The following is a 16,578-nucleotide window of genomic DNA, read 5'->3' as shown; positions in this document are numbered from 1 at the left end:
GTGGGATTAACAAACTCTGGGCTTTAACACAATCAATTTGAAAACCAAGCCAATACAGGGGAATCTTTAATTGCCATTACTATCACAAGAAGGATGATCTCAAGTTGAACCTTAAAGGAAACGAGGAGCTTTGAGAGTGAGGAGCACCTGCATTTCAGACAGGGGAGCCAGTGTGAAAACATGGTGATGGAAGGTGAAATGATGTATGTGGTAACGATGAAAGGGTGGCGTGGCTGGACGGTAGAGGCAAGTGAAGGGCAGTGGAACAAGGCTGGAGAGGAAAATTGCTGCCTGCTTGTAAAAGTCTTTAAAGGTTAAAAGAGCACTTATATGTGATTCTTAAGGCAATAGGGAGCCCCTGGAGTTCACTGAATGGAAGTGTGATGTGGTCAGACCTACTCTCTAGGAAACTCACTTTGGTAACTGATGGATTTGTACCAGTAGATGAATTCAATGGGTTTTACATCCAGCTGACTGCCATGATGTGAACAGACATCTTTCTTTCATTTAGCTTTTCCTGTGTAAATGCAGTTTTAAAAGATCTTCTTATTGGGATTTTAGATATTATTACTATGATTTTAAAAGAGAGGGAGTAGAATCATGGGATCTGACAATTAACTATCATCCTTAAAGATGTCAGTGTGACACACAGACATTTTAAAATTTTTAACTATATTTTCTTTTTCTAAATTTATTTCTTTATTTGGAATGGTTGCTTTTATAAGATTTTGAGTTCTAAAATTTCCCCTCTTCCTTTGCTCCCCCTTCCCAAGACAACATGCAATCTGATATAGGATATCTATGTATGATCATATTAAACATATTTTCACCTTAGTCATGTTGTGAAAGCAGAATCAGAACAAAAGGGAAAAACCACGAGAAAGAAAAAATGAAACAAAAAAACCCAGCAAAAGAAAGAGAAAATAGTATGCTTCAATCTACATTAAGACTCCATAGTTCTTTCTCTGAATGTGGATAACATTTTCCATCATGAGTCTTTTGGACTTGTCTTAGATCCTTGCATTGCTCAGAAGAGCTAAGTCTAACAAAGTTATTCTTCACACAGTGTTGCCATCACTGTGTACAGTGTTCTCCTGGTTCTGCTCACTTCACTCAACATCAGTTCAAGCAAGTCTTTCCAAGTTTTTCTGAAGTCCACTGCTCACCATTTCTTAAGGAACAATAGTATTCCATTGCATTCATGTACCACAACTTGTTCAACCATTCCCCAATTGATGGGCATCAATTTCCAGTTCTTTGCCACCACAAAAAGAGATGCTATAAATATTCTTGCACATGTGGTCATTTTCCCTTTTTCATGATCTCTTTGGGATCTAGACCTGGTAGTGGTATTGCTGGATCAAAGGGTATGCACAGTTTTATGACCCTTTGGGCATAGTTCCAAATGACACACTGACATTTATAAAGTGCTTATCACAGTGGCTGTCACATAGTAGGCACTATGTAAACACTGATTCCCTTCTCTTCCCCTAGAGACTTGGTGAACTGTCACAGAGAGTCTGGGAGAGTCTCTGGGAGCCACCTTCCATGAGGGAAGGAGTTAACTGTCATCTCCAAGAAGTCTAAAGAGTCATTTTGGAAGAACCTAATTTACCTCTCTTACTGTGTGGATGAGGCATTCTGGAGAGAGTTTCTGAGGGGAACCACCATCCTGAGGGAGATGAATTACTGACTGTTTAGGGAGAGTCAGCAATTGCAGCCATTGGTGAGAGATGTAGACAACTCCATTTCCCTTGCTTTTCAAGGGCACCAAGGTGACTGGCTATGACCTTTCTCAGAGTTAATACATTATTGAAGATTAATCTGTATCGTAGTAGTATTTGTGACTGTTAATAAATTATATCGTCAAGAACATTGATGTTTATCTAATCCTGTGAGTTTGGGGCTTGAGGCTGAGAATGAAGAGAAAGCTTTTGGGAAAAGAGATTCCTACAATTTTTATAAATTGATGTGGGGGCTCAGAGATTTTTCCATCTCTAAATATTTCTGATTTAATTCCCTACTAGATAACCTTTAAGTCTGGTGAAATAATCAATAAGCTAATTAGCTGACTGTGGGATAGGGGTTCCGTGTATTTGTCCCTGAGAGTAACTGACAAGTAATATATCACACTTTGCAATGCTCACCCCAGCCCTCATCCATGGGTTTATAACATGTGAGTTAGAATCAACACCATTACACTTGTATGGGAATCATAAGTGGCCACAGATGCCTTTGGGGAAGTCCTCTACACTGTCATCTCTATACAGGAGGGTTTGGAGGGCCTCACCATCTGTAGGTAATCTCTCCTCCATTCTGTCTTTACACAGGGAATCCTCCAGAACATTTGCAGCACATTTTATTAGCATATACCTCCTTCTTTATCTGTTGCTTAACATTAATAAATGAGAGGTCCTGAAACAAAGTTATCTGTAAGGTTCCATCTATCTAAACTGGACGTGTTCACGAGGGGCACCCTGTTGGAAGTGAAAGTTTAAGGCGGGCTGTCATTAAGAAACTGCAAACACAACAGGGTTCTATATTGCTGGCATCTTTTGATCAACCATATCAGACCTGTTCTTTAGGAAGATCCCTCTGACAGCCAAGTGGAGGATGCGTTGCAGTGGGGAGAGACTTGGGGCAGGACATCCAAACAGTGGGTTATTGCAGTAGTGTGGGGATGAGGTGATGAGAACCTGCTCCAGAGTGGTGACCGTGTCAGAGAAGAGAGGAAGGCATAAAATGAATGGGACATGGCAACAAATCAGACAGGGATTATGCAGCGAGTGTGTGTCTAAGGTTGGTTTGGAACCAAAGTGTTCCTGTGATTCTCCAGGGCTCCAAGACACCTGTCTTAAAGGTCCTGCAGATGAATAAGTAGATATGTAGAATGGGTATAGCCGGCATCTTCTTGATCTACCTCCTTTTATCAGTGATCCTCCCTGCGATCTTTTCTCCTCATTCGAATCTTTCCCTCCTGGAAATTGATCCCTGAGTCTCTTTAGACTAGTCGTGCCTTGGACCAGTGTTGTGTGTCCCTCTGTTTGGACCAGACACAGAAGGAATGAAGGCTCCAGACAGCCCAGTTTTAGAGTATGGGCTCATCTTCAAACCATTAGGGAGAACAATGACAGAAGATTGCAAGTAATGTCACCTCAGCAAATTCCAAAGAGCAATGGAGGGGAAACGTGCCTATAAGAAGCTGCTTTGAAACCCAAGGAACTGGATCAACCCATTTATGGCTGAAACCAGAAGGAAAACAACAAAGGATGCTAAGTAGAAGAGATGAACTCTGTTTCTGTCCAGGAAACAGAAGTTTTAGACCCTTTGTCATTGTTCAAGCTTTCTGGGTCTCCCTTCATGGCTACTGATGATCCAGGAGAGAATAATAAGTCTGACTGTCTTGGTACTGTCTCCTGAGTCCTTGGGTCTAGATTTTGCCATAAGACATATTTAAGGGTGATCAGGACTCCTAGAATGCACCTTGTTTTCAAATAGAATGAGGAAAATAAGGGCAGCTAGGTGGCACAGTGAATAGAGCATCGGCCCTGGAGTCCAGAGGACTTGAGTTCAAATCTAGCCTCAGGCACTTAACACAAAAACTAGCCGTGTGACCTTGGGCAAGTCACTTAACCCCAATTGCCTTCCAAAAGCAAAAAAAGATAAAAGAATGAGGAAAATAATAAGACCCAGTGGTCACATCTCCTAGACAAGACTGAACTCCCCAAAGGGATTTGGGTTTCTGGGCCCTAGAAGATACATCAAAGATTTTCAGGCAACTTCAGGGTAACATCATGCCTCCAGACCCCTCTTCTCAGTCAGTAGCTTACAGTCCATTGATATATAATTATCCTCTCTTCAATTATTTAGAATCATGTGCTATGGACAGATGTAGTTCATCCAGTTTGGGTATTCTTATGTCTTTCTGGGAATGGATTAAAGCCATCGAAGTACGCCCGAAAGGCATTTATCTCCCATAGATTCAACAGACATTCATTGTGTCTACTATCTGCCACATACACAGCTAAGTAAAATGGGATACATTTTATGTATCATGGCCCCCACTGAGGATGTCTGGTGAAGCCTATGGACCCCTTCTCATCATGATATTTTTAAATGCATGAAATAAAATATACATGGTTACAAAGAAAACCAATGTTATTGAAATGTAGCTATACACGCATATGTATATATATATATATATGTATATAAATGTGTGTGTGTGTATATATATATGTGTGTGTGTGTGTGTGTGTGTGTGTGTGTGTGTGTATTTTTATATGGAACCCAGGTTAAGAACTCCTGAGATATGAAGATAGCAAGGAAACATGCCCTGCCTTCAAGGAGTTTTCCATCTACTGATAAGGATCTCTATTCATACAGATGTAAAATATTCACAAAAAGATACAAAGGCCCTTTAAGCTGAGCCTTTGAAGGAAACTAGAGATTCTAACAGGCTGAGAAATGGAGGACAGCCATGTATGCAATGGTGGGAGGTATGAGGTACAGCAAGTGGGCCAATTTGGCTAAAGCATTCGTGTGTGTGTGTGTGTGTGTGTGTGTGTCTGTGTGTGAGACAGGGCTGGTACTGAGAGAGGGAGCGAGGGGGAGAGGGAGAGAGGGGGAGAGGGAGAGGGAGAGAGAGAGAAGGAGAGAGGAGATCAAAGTCTTGAAAAGATAGATTGGAGCCAGATTGTGAAGGGCTTTCAATGCCAAACAGTGGAAGTGCATCCTCTATGAAAAGAAATATTGAAGAATCTGTACAGAAATGAATCATAGGTTCATAGTTCTAGAGATAAAAGAACCACAAAGGCCATCTTGTCTAATCCCTTCACTTTCCAGATGAGAAAACTCAGGAAGGAGGCAGGGGAAAGACAATGAAAGACAAAATGATAACAGAGAGTCAGAGACAAACAGAGAGAGAGAGAGAGAGAGGGAGAGGGGGGAGGGAGAGGGAGGGAGGGAGTGTGAGAGAGAGAGAAAGGGAGGGAGAGAGAGAACATTTATTAAGTGCGTGTATGTGCCAGGAACTAAACTAAGTGTTGAGGACATGAAAACAAGTAGGGGCAGGGGAGGAGGGGGTATGCTTGCATGGAGGACATGCTTCTCTGTGGAGGTGGAGCTGGGAACCACCTGAAGTGTGTGACCTGGGTGAGCTGGAGCCCTCTTGAACAGTTCACAAGAAATGCTTATTAAATATTCATTGGGAGAATTTACACCTCAGAAAATAACAACTAGTGCAAATCAGGGCTTGATTTATTGTTTGGTTGGTGGAATGTCTCTTTAATGCACTGGAGAAAATGTTAATGCAGATGAAACCTAAAAGTTTGCTGCTGGGCTAATTGCAGGAAAGCCTTTTGTTAAACATTCCTCAGTTCACCTTTGTTGGGGCTTCTCCTCACATGGCAGAAGCAGGTAGGGACTCAATCAGAGAGCAAACCTCAGGGTGGAGTCCTCCTCAGATGGGCAAGGTAGCTGGTGGAACCCAGAGAGTGAGCTGGAAGGCAGGTGATGGGCCCCAAATCACCCAGGTAGCAAGCACCAGAAGCAAGACTGGACCCAGGTTTTCTGATTCCAAAGTCCGTTAATTCTCCTTCCATTATGTGGCAATGTTGTGTAATCAGTCAGCCAGCAAACACTGTACCAGGCACTGGGGATACAAAGACAAATAAGAAACAGCCCTTCCCCTCAGGGAGCTTATATTCTATGAAACCTACTTCGGTGCCATTGGTCTTCTGGGATCTTGTCTCAGGACTTGCGTTTGGGTTACTCTTAGTTATTTGTAGCTGGGAGTAAAATAATAGAGAAAATTAACTGTTTCTAAAAACAGTTAAAAGGACCTTTATACAATACTATGGAACCTATTCCCAAGTGGGTTTCATGCACACTACATCCATCTGACGATCTGCCAGGACAAATATGGAGTCCAAGGACAAAGATAGAACTCCAACTCCAGAGACTCATTGCTATGCCAATAACCTTCACTAGTAACAGCTCAGAATGCCTCTCACGATGGGTGAACATGCTCCTCTGGCTAATAGGGAAAATTAAAATGTCCTCATAGATGATGTCCATGGCTCTACTCTCACCTCATTAATAAAATGTTGGAAGTGGATGGGGGTGAGGTGGGGACTACTTAGGTCAAATGGCATTGCATAATGTTTTTAAAGTCCCTAGCAGGCATAGCATACTACCTTCCATTTGTTCGTGGAGCAGATCCAAATTAATTTTATGTACTCTGGAGATCTAGATTCATGTACATTGTAGTGTTCTGGACCCTTCCCAGGATGCCATGTGTCAGGAGGTAGGTGTGCCAGTTCCCCAGAGCTGTCTTATTTAGCTATCTATGGTCAATGCCAAGGCATAAATAGCCCCCTTTTAAGGCGTGGGGGAGGGAGAATTGAGGGGGAACAGATAAAAGCTTTTTCCTGACACTCATGTAAATATTTCCACATGACCTGTCCCTGTTTCTTAGTCCATGAATAAATCTTTCTATACTACAAGGAGCTCTAACTTGAGAGCTATTCTGTTGGGCAGTTTTGTAAATAGAACAGTGAATGGTAGTCAAAACCATTGTTTTTATTTTTCTTTTAAATAGTATTTTAGTTTTTTCCACTTACATGTAAAGACAATTTCTAACATTCATTTTTAATAGAATTTTGAATTACAACATATTTCCCTTCCGCCCTCCTCTCTCCTCTCCCTAAGATGGTAAACATTTTGATATAGGTTATATACGTGCAGTCATGTAAACATATTTCCATAGTAGTCATATTGTATAAGAAGAAACAAAACAAAAGGAAAAAAAAACTACCAAAAATAAAGTGAAAACAGTATTCTCTGAACTGTCTTCAGACTCCATCAGTTCTTCCTCTGGATGTGGATAGCATTTTACATCATGAGTCTTTGGAATTGTTTTAGATCTTTGTATTGCTTAGAAGAGCTAAGTCCATGTTAGTTGATCATAGCACGATATTGTGTTTAATTTTCTCCCAGTTCTGCTCACTTCACTTTGCACCAGTTCATGTTAGTTTTTCCAGGTTTTTCTGTAATCTGCCTGTTCATCATTTCCTATAGCACAGTGTAATGAGAATGTAAATTTGAAGATCTTCCCTGCCCCTAGGCTAAAGTGCACCTGGAGCCTGGGGTGGGAGGCTTGTTTTTCAGTAGATACTTCTTGATTGGCCAGTGAGTCAATAAGATTTTTACATTCTCTGAGTCAGGAGAAGGCTATATAAGCCCTGATGTGAGGCTTTGTTTTGGGGCTCACTTTGAGAAGTGTTCTGTGATTTCGTCTGGATTCTGGGAAGCCATTGTCCAGAGCCCCCCAGCTTTGAAAAACCCAGATGTTGAAACCCAGATGTTGATTTGGTATGGATGTAATGGTTGGACAGTTTGGAAAGCTGTCTCCTTGACCTGTTTCTGTCTTGATAATTCTGCGTGTATACTTTGAAGTTCAGGGTGCTGACCTTTTTCCCCTGAACAAGGTAAACGATACATGTTTGACTGATTAAAGTAAGCTTGTTAACCCATTTTGAGTTGCTTTCCTTTAACAAAGCAGATCCAAGAACCTGTGGTGGCAGCAAACCCTGAGGACGCTTGGGGTGCTTGCTGCTACACACAGTAGTATTTTATTACATTCATATACTACAACTTGTCCAGCCATTACCCGTTTTATGGGTATCCCCTCAATTTCCAATTCTTTGCCACCACAAAAGAAGCTACTATAAATATTTTTGCATGTATAGGTCCTTTTCCCTTATTTTTTTATCTCTTTGGGATATAGATCTAATAGTGGGGTTGCTGGGTCAAAGGGTATGGACAGTTTAATTGCCCTTATGGCTTAGTTCCAAATTGCTCTCAAGAATGATTGGATCAGTTCACAACTCCACTAACATTGCATTAGTGTCCCTATTTTCCCACATCTTCAGATAGAAAGGGATTTTCCTTTCCTGTCATATTAGCCAATTCAGTGGGTATGAGGTGGTACCTTATCAATTTGACTCAGTTCTCTATATTTTTTTGGGAAATGAGGCTTTTATCAGAGACACTGTAAAAAATTGTTTCCCAGCTTTCTGCTTTCCTTCTAATCTTTGCTGCATTCGTTTTGTTTGTGCAATTTTTTTAATTTAATATAATCAAAATTATCCATTTGGCATTTTGTAGTGCTCTCCATCTCATGTTTGAAGACCATTCTTTTTAAGGTCCTTAGAGAGCTCCTACAATTCTGGTTGCTTGTAACACCTGTTTCCCCAATTCCTTGGACCCCATGAACTCTTTTAAGATGAAAAAATAAAAATTGCTAATGCTTCCTCAGTTTATCTTGTTTTGATTTACTTTAGTGTTTTAAATATTAATTTATTCACAATTTAACACACATGAAAATTTTCTCATATAAAAAGATTATGTGTGAAATCAAGGCTCTATCACATAGTTTATTTTTTAAGTTTATATTAAATAGAATATTTTAAATGTTCTGTAGTTTTGAATAGAATCTCTTTTTCTCTCTCTTTTTTTCTTTTGGTAACACAAAGACTGGTGATTTCTGTGAATTTTTTCATGTCTGAATATTTGGCTTATTAATTACAATTACTTTTTTTCATTGCAGCTCTCTAAGTCTATAGACTGTCCTATCACTTATTAGCACTTCTTATACTGAAATCCCTTTCTATGTGAGCAGATTTACCCATCTGCTTAGTCCAATTGCATTGTCCAATCTTCTCCACAGTGCATCACTTAACCTCTAGGTAGGTGTGGCCAATTCCCAAACCTCACCACTAGACCATGATCAGGTTGGGTTGAGGTCCACATTTCTGACACCCACTTAATGCTCGTTTGGCATCTGCCTCTCTTCTTTATAGACTTATAGATCCCATATATGTGGCCTTTCCCTACATTTGTTTAAGGTTGTCTCCCAGGAATTTACTCAACTTTATCATCACCTAAGAATGTGCCCTCTGTCAAGTAACAGGGAGGGATATGAAAAGAGAAGCATAGACACCAACAGAACCTGGATGGCAGAACCTCACCCCCCCCATCCAACACCATCTTATATACACATTAATTCTCAACAGCCTTGATTTAGGTTTGAGGTGTCCTAAATTCTCTGAGGAATCTGAATTCCTTACCAACCTTACTGCTCCTTATTCTTTCTCTGCAATAAGTACAACACACCAGCTTCTCTGATGTATTTTGGACGGTGTGTGTTTGTTTGTAATTGAGTATTCTCTGATAAGTAGGCAGAGGTGGGGCACCAAGTAACCACACTAACTCGGACAAGCTCCTAGTTTCCTGCTCACCATCTCCAGAGACATTTATTGGCATTCTCCCTCTTCTCTCCCTTACTCTGAAAGCACAAAGACAGAAGTTACTGACAAAGAAGACAGAGAAGGGAATCACAGAGTCACATATTTGGAGGACCTTTCAGAGGCCGTCCAATTTAATTCTTATGGTAAGAATCCTCTCTGCCATTTGCCTAACCAGCGGTCATCTGGCCTTTGCCTGAAGAACTCCACTGGGAGAAAAGCCATAGCCTCCCAGGGAAGCCCTTTTCACTTTGGGGTAACTCTTATTATTCTGCTGTTTTTCCTTACCTTAATTAAGCATAAATTGGCCTCTTTTCATTTTCCACCCATGACTCCTAGATCTGTACTCTAGGAACAAGCAAAGTCTAATCCCCTTTCTAATAACAACCCTTTGAACACTCGAAGACTAGTGTGCACAATTTAAGGATTTTCTCCTTTAGGCAAAACATCTGAGTTACTTCACCTTATCATCATATTGAATTAATTTTAGATTCTTCTCACCCTTCTCTGAATGTTCTCTAAGTAATCAGTGTCCTTCCTAAAACATGGTGCACAATACTACTTTATCTGGCTTTCTTCGTGTTCTTTCATAAGTCTGGAATACAAGACATAAGTCTTAAGTGTGTTCCCCTTCCTTAGGAAGTAAGGAGATGGCTCTGGGGAGTTCCCATCCTCTTGTGTGCCTCTGGGTTCCTAGGGTGAAATAAATGAAAGACAGGAGGCAGGTATAGTAATCCTGGTAATTGTTGGTGTCCTTAGACTACCTCCATGCCAGGATGTATGGTACTATTTCCTTCCGAACAGTGTCAAGGCAGGATCTAACAGAGTCCAAGGTTGAAGTCTTTGCTGAGAAATCTCACTACTTTTTCCCCCTTATAGTGGCAGGAAAAGGGAAAGTGAGATCACAGGCTGTGGGGTATGGGTACAGGTGCCTCATTTTGCCAAATGAAATCAACAAGTACTTGGTTTTTTTTTGTTTTTTTTTAAAGCAATTGGGATTAAGTAACTTGCTCAAGGTCACACGGCCAGTTATTTCTGGGTGTGGTGCTAAGTATCTGAGCCTGGATTTGATCCCCAGGTCATCCCAACACTGGGGCTGGTGCTCTTACTCGCTGTGCTACCTGGCTGCCCCGAAGTTCTTGTTTTTGAAAGTCAACTATATGTATAAAGTACAGTGCCCCTTCTAAGAGATACTCAAGGACACAGAAAGATGACTGAACAGTGAAGCAGATCAATAAACAACATGTATTAAGTGTTGTACAATTCAGCCACTCACAGTGCTAATGTAATGTAATGCCAAGGAAAGGCAACTTCCCAAGGAAAAAAAAAACCCTTATCCTGCCCTCAAGAAGCCTATATTCTAATGGGGGAGAGAACATACAAATAACTAGGCATATACAAGATATATCTAAAGTAGATAGAAAATACAAATCTGCTTTCTTTCCAGGGGGGTATTGTGTAGACACAGCTCACAATCAAGTAGGACAAAAGACAAGAAGGAAGAGGAAATGAGTGTGTGTGTGTGTGTGTGTGTGTGTACATATGAGTGTAAGTGCTAACTCTAAAAGCTCAGTGAATAACAGGATGGCCTAGTGGATGTTAAAGAACCCCTTCTAAGCAAAGCTATCTCCCTTGTATACATAAGGGATAAGGGGTTTCATCGAACATCCTAAGGCCTGTGGATTGGATTTTCCACCTGAATTGTGGCACATGATCATGTCTCTCAGGCATCAGCATCAGAAAGTCCATGTTGGAGATCAGCTGATTATGGCTGCACCCAAACACTTTTCTGTGCTGGGGAAGCTGCCCCAAAGAAATCTGGAGGAGAGGGGATTGTCAAATCTTCTTCCTGAATGGAACAGGGAAATCAATCAGAGCGACTCCTTCAGGCTGCTCCTGGCACATTCTATGGCCGGTAAAGAGACTCCATATGTGGTCGGTAAAACGCATAGAATGTAGAGACCCCCTCTCAGACTGGCGGCCCTTTGCTGTATCCTGTCATTGGCCAGGAAGCTATTGCCTAACTCAGGAGGAAGAAGACAAATGATGTGCTTTTGCTTCTACCTGCAAAATACCCCAGGGCAGCCTATTACTTTGATAAAGACATTTGCATGTTCTCACTAATCAGAACCAAGATATTACAAACACTTAACTCATGGGAGCCCAGATTTGGAGCCAAAAAGGACTTCAGTTCGAGCCTCTACATTTTACAGATGGAGAAACTGAGGCCCAGAGCAATGAAGAGTCTTGTCCAGGGTTACACAGAGTCAAAAAGATAATGTCAATGCTAGTCATTGTTATTATTGGTGCCTTTGTGCATTATAACATATCCAATATTATATAATATAGTATTATATATGATGATGTACAATAATATATCAATATGATCATATATACATATGTATTTCATTACATTACATTTAAACTGTTTTGGAATGGGAGTGGGAAGATCTAGGCTCAGACCTCAGCCCTACAACTGTCTTTGGCTGTGTGGCCTTGGACTTTCTCATACATAAAATAAAAATAGCATCATTAATAAAAGCCTATCTTATAGTATTGTAAGAATCAAGGTAAATAGTCTTGAGGAAAATACTTTGGAAACTGTAAAGCACTCCAAAAATGAAAGCTATGAATGTTATTAAAAGTCTGAGGACCACTTTTAGACAATGGCTTTGGATCCATATAAAAATAAGGTGGCATTGATTTGCATCTAATTTATTAAAGGAATAAAGAATCTTTTTTTTCTATCTACACCACTGACACAGAGTAGGCAAGGTGAGTGTAAAGAGAGTCAACGACCATATCAGGATGATGAAACAGTTTCTTTTAAATGTCTATTATTCTCCATTTTAAATAGAGAAAAGTTTGAGATTTCTGATCGTGACAATTGAGATTTCATTCCACATCTTGTTGAGGAAAGAAACTAGTATTTTCTTTTGTGAAGTAACCTCCCTACCTTATGACCTCTGGGGGAGCTGATAGCAAGGATTCATAAAGATATGTTGTATTTCCTCAATACCTGCTGGGATTTTCTAAGTCTTCCTTAAGCTGAGGAGTAAGGGAGCTAAGCAGATGGGAAAGTGATGCTAGGCTATGTCCATATCTACATGTATATTTGACTAGATCATCGGGTCAGTTCAGTTAAATTTTAAAAGAAAATGTTGCTTGGCTCTCTGATAGAAACTATGAGGGATATAAAGCTGCCCAACATGTAGTACCTGACCATGACAACCTCCCTATCTTGGGCAATGAGAGATAAAGGCCATGCACGTGAAAAGGTGCTAACAAACCTCTAATTGTGTGCAATAATCATAATTAGTGCCATAACGGCAAAGCTGAAGGCCACATGTCTCCTTTCCCTAACAATGTTTTCAGGGAATTAACTCTGTAGCGGGGTTTGCTAGGTTATTTTCTGGACAACATTATTGTATCAATAATTAAAAAAAATATATAGTCTATAGTGCTATGAATTCTGCAGATAATGTTGAGGCCCTATTACCAACACAGGTGCAGGTAAGTAGCAGAAGCAGATCAGAGGAGCCTTCAGAATACCTTGGGCAAGCCTACCTGCATGCTTACCACTACCTCCGTGTCTGGCCTCATGGCTCCAGTTTTCCCTGATCTTGATTGACTAATTCCTCAGATGGAAAATCCTGTGCTTGGCTGTTATTTCCACCCAGATAAATGTCCTTTGCTCTAGCTACATCCCATTTAACCTGGGGGGGGGAAGATGATTTTCTTTCATGGCAAACCATCTCTATCACATTCCCTTTAGCACATAAATGTTGAAGGGACTATTTAGAAGGCACAAGATAGCTGTCTTCCAATATTTTAGGGTTGTCTTGTGAAATTCAGACATTGTCTCTGTTGCCCACAAATGCAGAACCAAATGAGAGATACAGGAAAGAAGATTTCATTTTGACAGAAGAAAGAGCTTTTGGACAGCACTCTCCAATAGCTCATGTATGTGGTGAGTTCCCCCACACATGGAAGTGTTAAAGAAGAGTCTGAATGTTACTTCTCTCTTCCTCCATTTCCTCCACTGTAAAATGGGTATGAGATAACACCTTCCTCCCAGGGTTTATGTGATGATAAAATGAGAATATTTGTAAAATGCTTTACACACTGCCTAGAACATAGTAGGTGCTTAAAAAATGTTCTCTCCCTCCACCCAGGTGTTTGTATTTCATGATAGAGGGCTGAAATGGCTTCTGAGATTTCTTCCAGGATCCCATCTGTGTCTACCTAAAAATCCTGCAGCCAGCCACCTCCTCACCAGCACAATCATGTTTGCTGGATGAAGATCAATGCACATTTCCTGCCTATCATGTTTCAGAAATCTCTCAGTAGCTAAAGAAACGACTGGATTATGGAAGCCAAAAAGGCTCAGAGAGCTTAAGCTGAAAGTGGACTCTAAGGTCTTCTGGCTCAATTTCCATATTTTGGGGTGAGGACACTTAGGGCTGGGGAGAGGAAGGTCATACATAGGACTCTAGATTTAGAGCTGATTAGATTAGATTCAGAGGCCATCTAGGCCAGCCTCCTCATTTTACAGATGAGGAAACTGAGGTCCGGGAAGGAGAAGGTCATATACAGGGGTCCATATTTAGAGCTAAAAGGAACTTGAGAGACCATCTAGTTCAAACCCCTAGAGATGAGAAAACATAAATGACTCACCCAAGGTCACACAACTAGTTCGTAAGAACCTTCTGACTAGTTAGGATTCCTGATACTTGGTTCAGAATTTTAATCAACACATCAAATAGAAGTTATCAAAGGACTTACTATATAGGTAATAAGCATCAGAGGCAGGATCTGAACCCACGTCCCCTGACTCCCAAGCCTCCTTATACTGTGTTGTGATACCTCTTTTTCATATGGGAAAAAGTGAAAATTTTTTTGAAAATTGGTCCAACATTTGGAAATGCAGGTCAGCTCCAAAACAATGTGATGAAGCAATGAATTAGGAGAACATTTTGAAGTATGCCTCAAATTAGAGATGAGGGACTGAGGCCCAAGGCCATCAAGTAACTTGCCCCAGGACACAGATAGGCATAAATATCATAAATGAAATTTAAACCCAAGTCCTCTGATGCCAGATCCAGAGAAAGGCCTCTGAGCACTTTTCAGCACACTGATCTGGGTCTCCTGCCCATGGCCATGGGCTGTGCTTGTGGGAGAATCACGGGAGCCTGGGTGGAGAGCAGGAGAGGTCTCAGAAAATATAACCTAAACCTTTCTCTCCTAAACCATGTTGGTTATTTGGATCTAGGTACATTTCTATTGATGTGAGAAAAGTTAGCAAAATGATAACTCAAGGTGAAATCATGGCCAAAGGTTGACATTACAGAAACCCAATGGGGAAGACAGTATTGGTATTCTTATCCACATTTTTACAGATGGAGAGACTGAGGCTCAAAAAGCTTAAATGCCTTCCCAGGGTCCTATGCCCAATAAGTCTCAGAACTGGGGCCAAGTCTCCTCACTATACCATGCTGCAATAATTTTAAACACAATGAGCAGGGGAAGAAAAAGTCAGTTCTAATGGCAAAAAATGGAATTCTAGTTTATAGATTCATAGCCTGTGAAAACAAGAGGGACCTACGAATCCTCTCACCCTCCCTTATAGATATGTGCACATACTTTTAACATTAAAAAAAAAAAACTTTGAAACTGAGACTCACAAAGGGGGAATGACTTAGCCAAGGTTACTCAACTAGTTAGGGAGAAGTCTCCTGACCAAACAAGTCTCCCAGTTCCTGATCCAAATTGTTACTAAGCATGCTCAGTATGATCTGGGAGGTTTTGTATTTAATTTAGAACTCAATCCTGTACACTTCTGCCCTCCTGTAAAATTAATACTTTGGACTGGGTACACAGAAATGTTAAAGGGGAAAAGTCACAGATTCTGGAGTCAGAGGATTCAGATTCAGATAGTACCTCTAGGGGGGCAGCTAGGTGGCACAGTGAATAGAGCATCCTCCCTGGAGTCAGGAGGACCTGAGTTCAAATCCAACCTCAGACACTTAAAACTTACTAGCCATGTGACCTTGGGCAAGTCACTTAACCCCAATTGTCCCTCCAAAAAGCAAATAGTACCTCTAATTTTAGTTCCCTTTGTGACCTTGGAGAAGTTCTGTTTTGTTTTCCTTATTTACATTTTTCCAGGCCTCAGTTTCCTATTCTGTAAAATAAAGGGAATTGACTATATGACCTCTGACACCCCTTTTAGTTCCATGATCCTGTGAATTTGGTGCGGAAATCCATCCTTCCCTTAGCCTCTATATCTAGCTGGCCTTAGATCATGCTTTGTCCTATCAAACCAATCAAATTCCTACCAGGTCATCACACTCTACCTTGCAAGGGGATCTTGCTATCTGCCCTGGTTCCCTGACACATAACAGACCCCAGCACCAATCCCCAACCCCTCACTGCCTCCAACCACCTCTGTTGCTCTGAAAACACCAATCCCTACCACTATCAATATAGCTACTAAAAAAGGACATGCCAGTCTAATGCCCTAAAGCTCCACCCTCCAACTCTGTGGCTGTCACTTCTTCCTAACACTACATACCCCCCAGCAGAACATAAGGCAGAGATAACATCACGTTTGTACTTGCATCCCCAATACCTGATTTAATACCTGACACACAGTTGCTTAGTCAATGTTTATCTACAGGAAGTGCTATAAGAATGTAACTCTTTGCAGAGACTGTAGGAAACTATGTATATAACATACTGCAGGCTGTGAGAATTGAGTGATGTGTTGGTTTGTTTTTCTCTGTTACAAACGATGGCTCTCTGGGACTGGGGGAGAGAAATCTATTGGGAAGCAAAGGTATTAGAAAACCAAATACATTTTATAAATATTTTACAATTACAGAAAAAATAAATGTGAATGATATAAATTATTAATTTATATAATTAATCTACCATCAGAAACCCCCCCAAACTGGGAGACTCAAAAAAGGCATCCTGTAGGTGGCAGTGATTTCTTAAGCCTTAGAGGGAGCTAGGGATTCCAAGATATGGAGATAAGAAGGGATAGCATCCATAACTGGGGGGCTCAGATCAAGAGAAGCGACAGACCCCCAGATGTAGGTGTCACAAGAACTAAACAGAAATGGGCATATGGAGGGATGAACAAAGGTGGATAGCCTTTGATAACATGAAACATGTTCTTGATAAATTATTCATAATTCCTCAATATGTCAAAGAAAATTATCACAGTGCTGAGTAAGTGACCAGCAGAGCAGTGCGACCATATGGTACT

This window comes from Petaurus breviceps, unplaced genomic scaffold (assembly GCF_028583685.1).
Source record: "Petaurus breviceps papuanus isolate PSGF00001 unplaced genomic scaffold, PetGlider_PUasm1.0 186, whole genome shotgun sequence".
Classification (NCBI taxonomy): domain Eukaryota; kingdom Metazoa; phylum Chordata; class Mammalia; order Diprotodontia; family Petauridae; genus Petaurus; species Petaurus breviceps.
The sequence above is the reverse complement of the archived record's forward strand: the minus strand, read 5'-3'. Positions refer to the sequence as shown.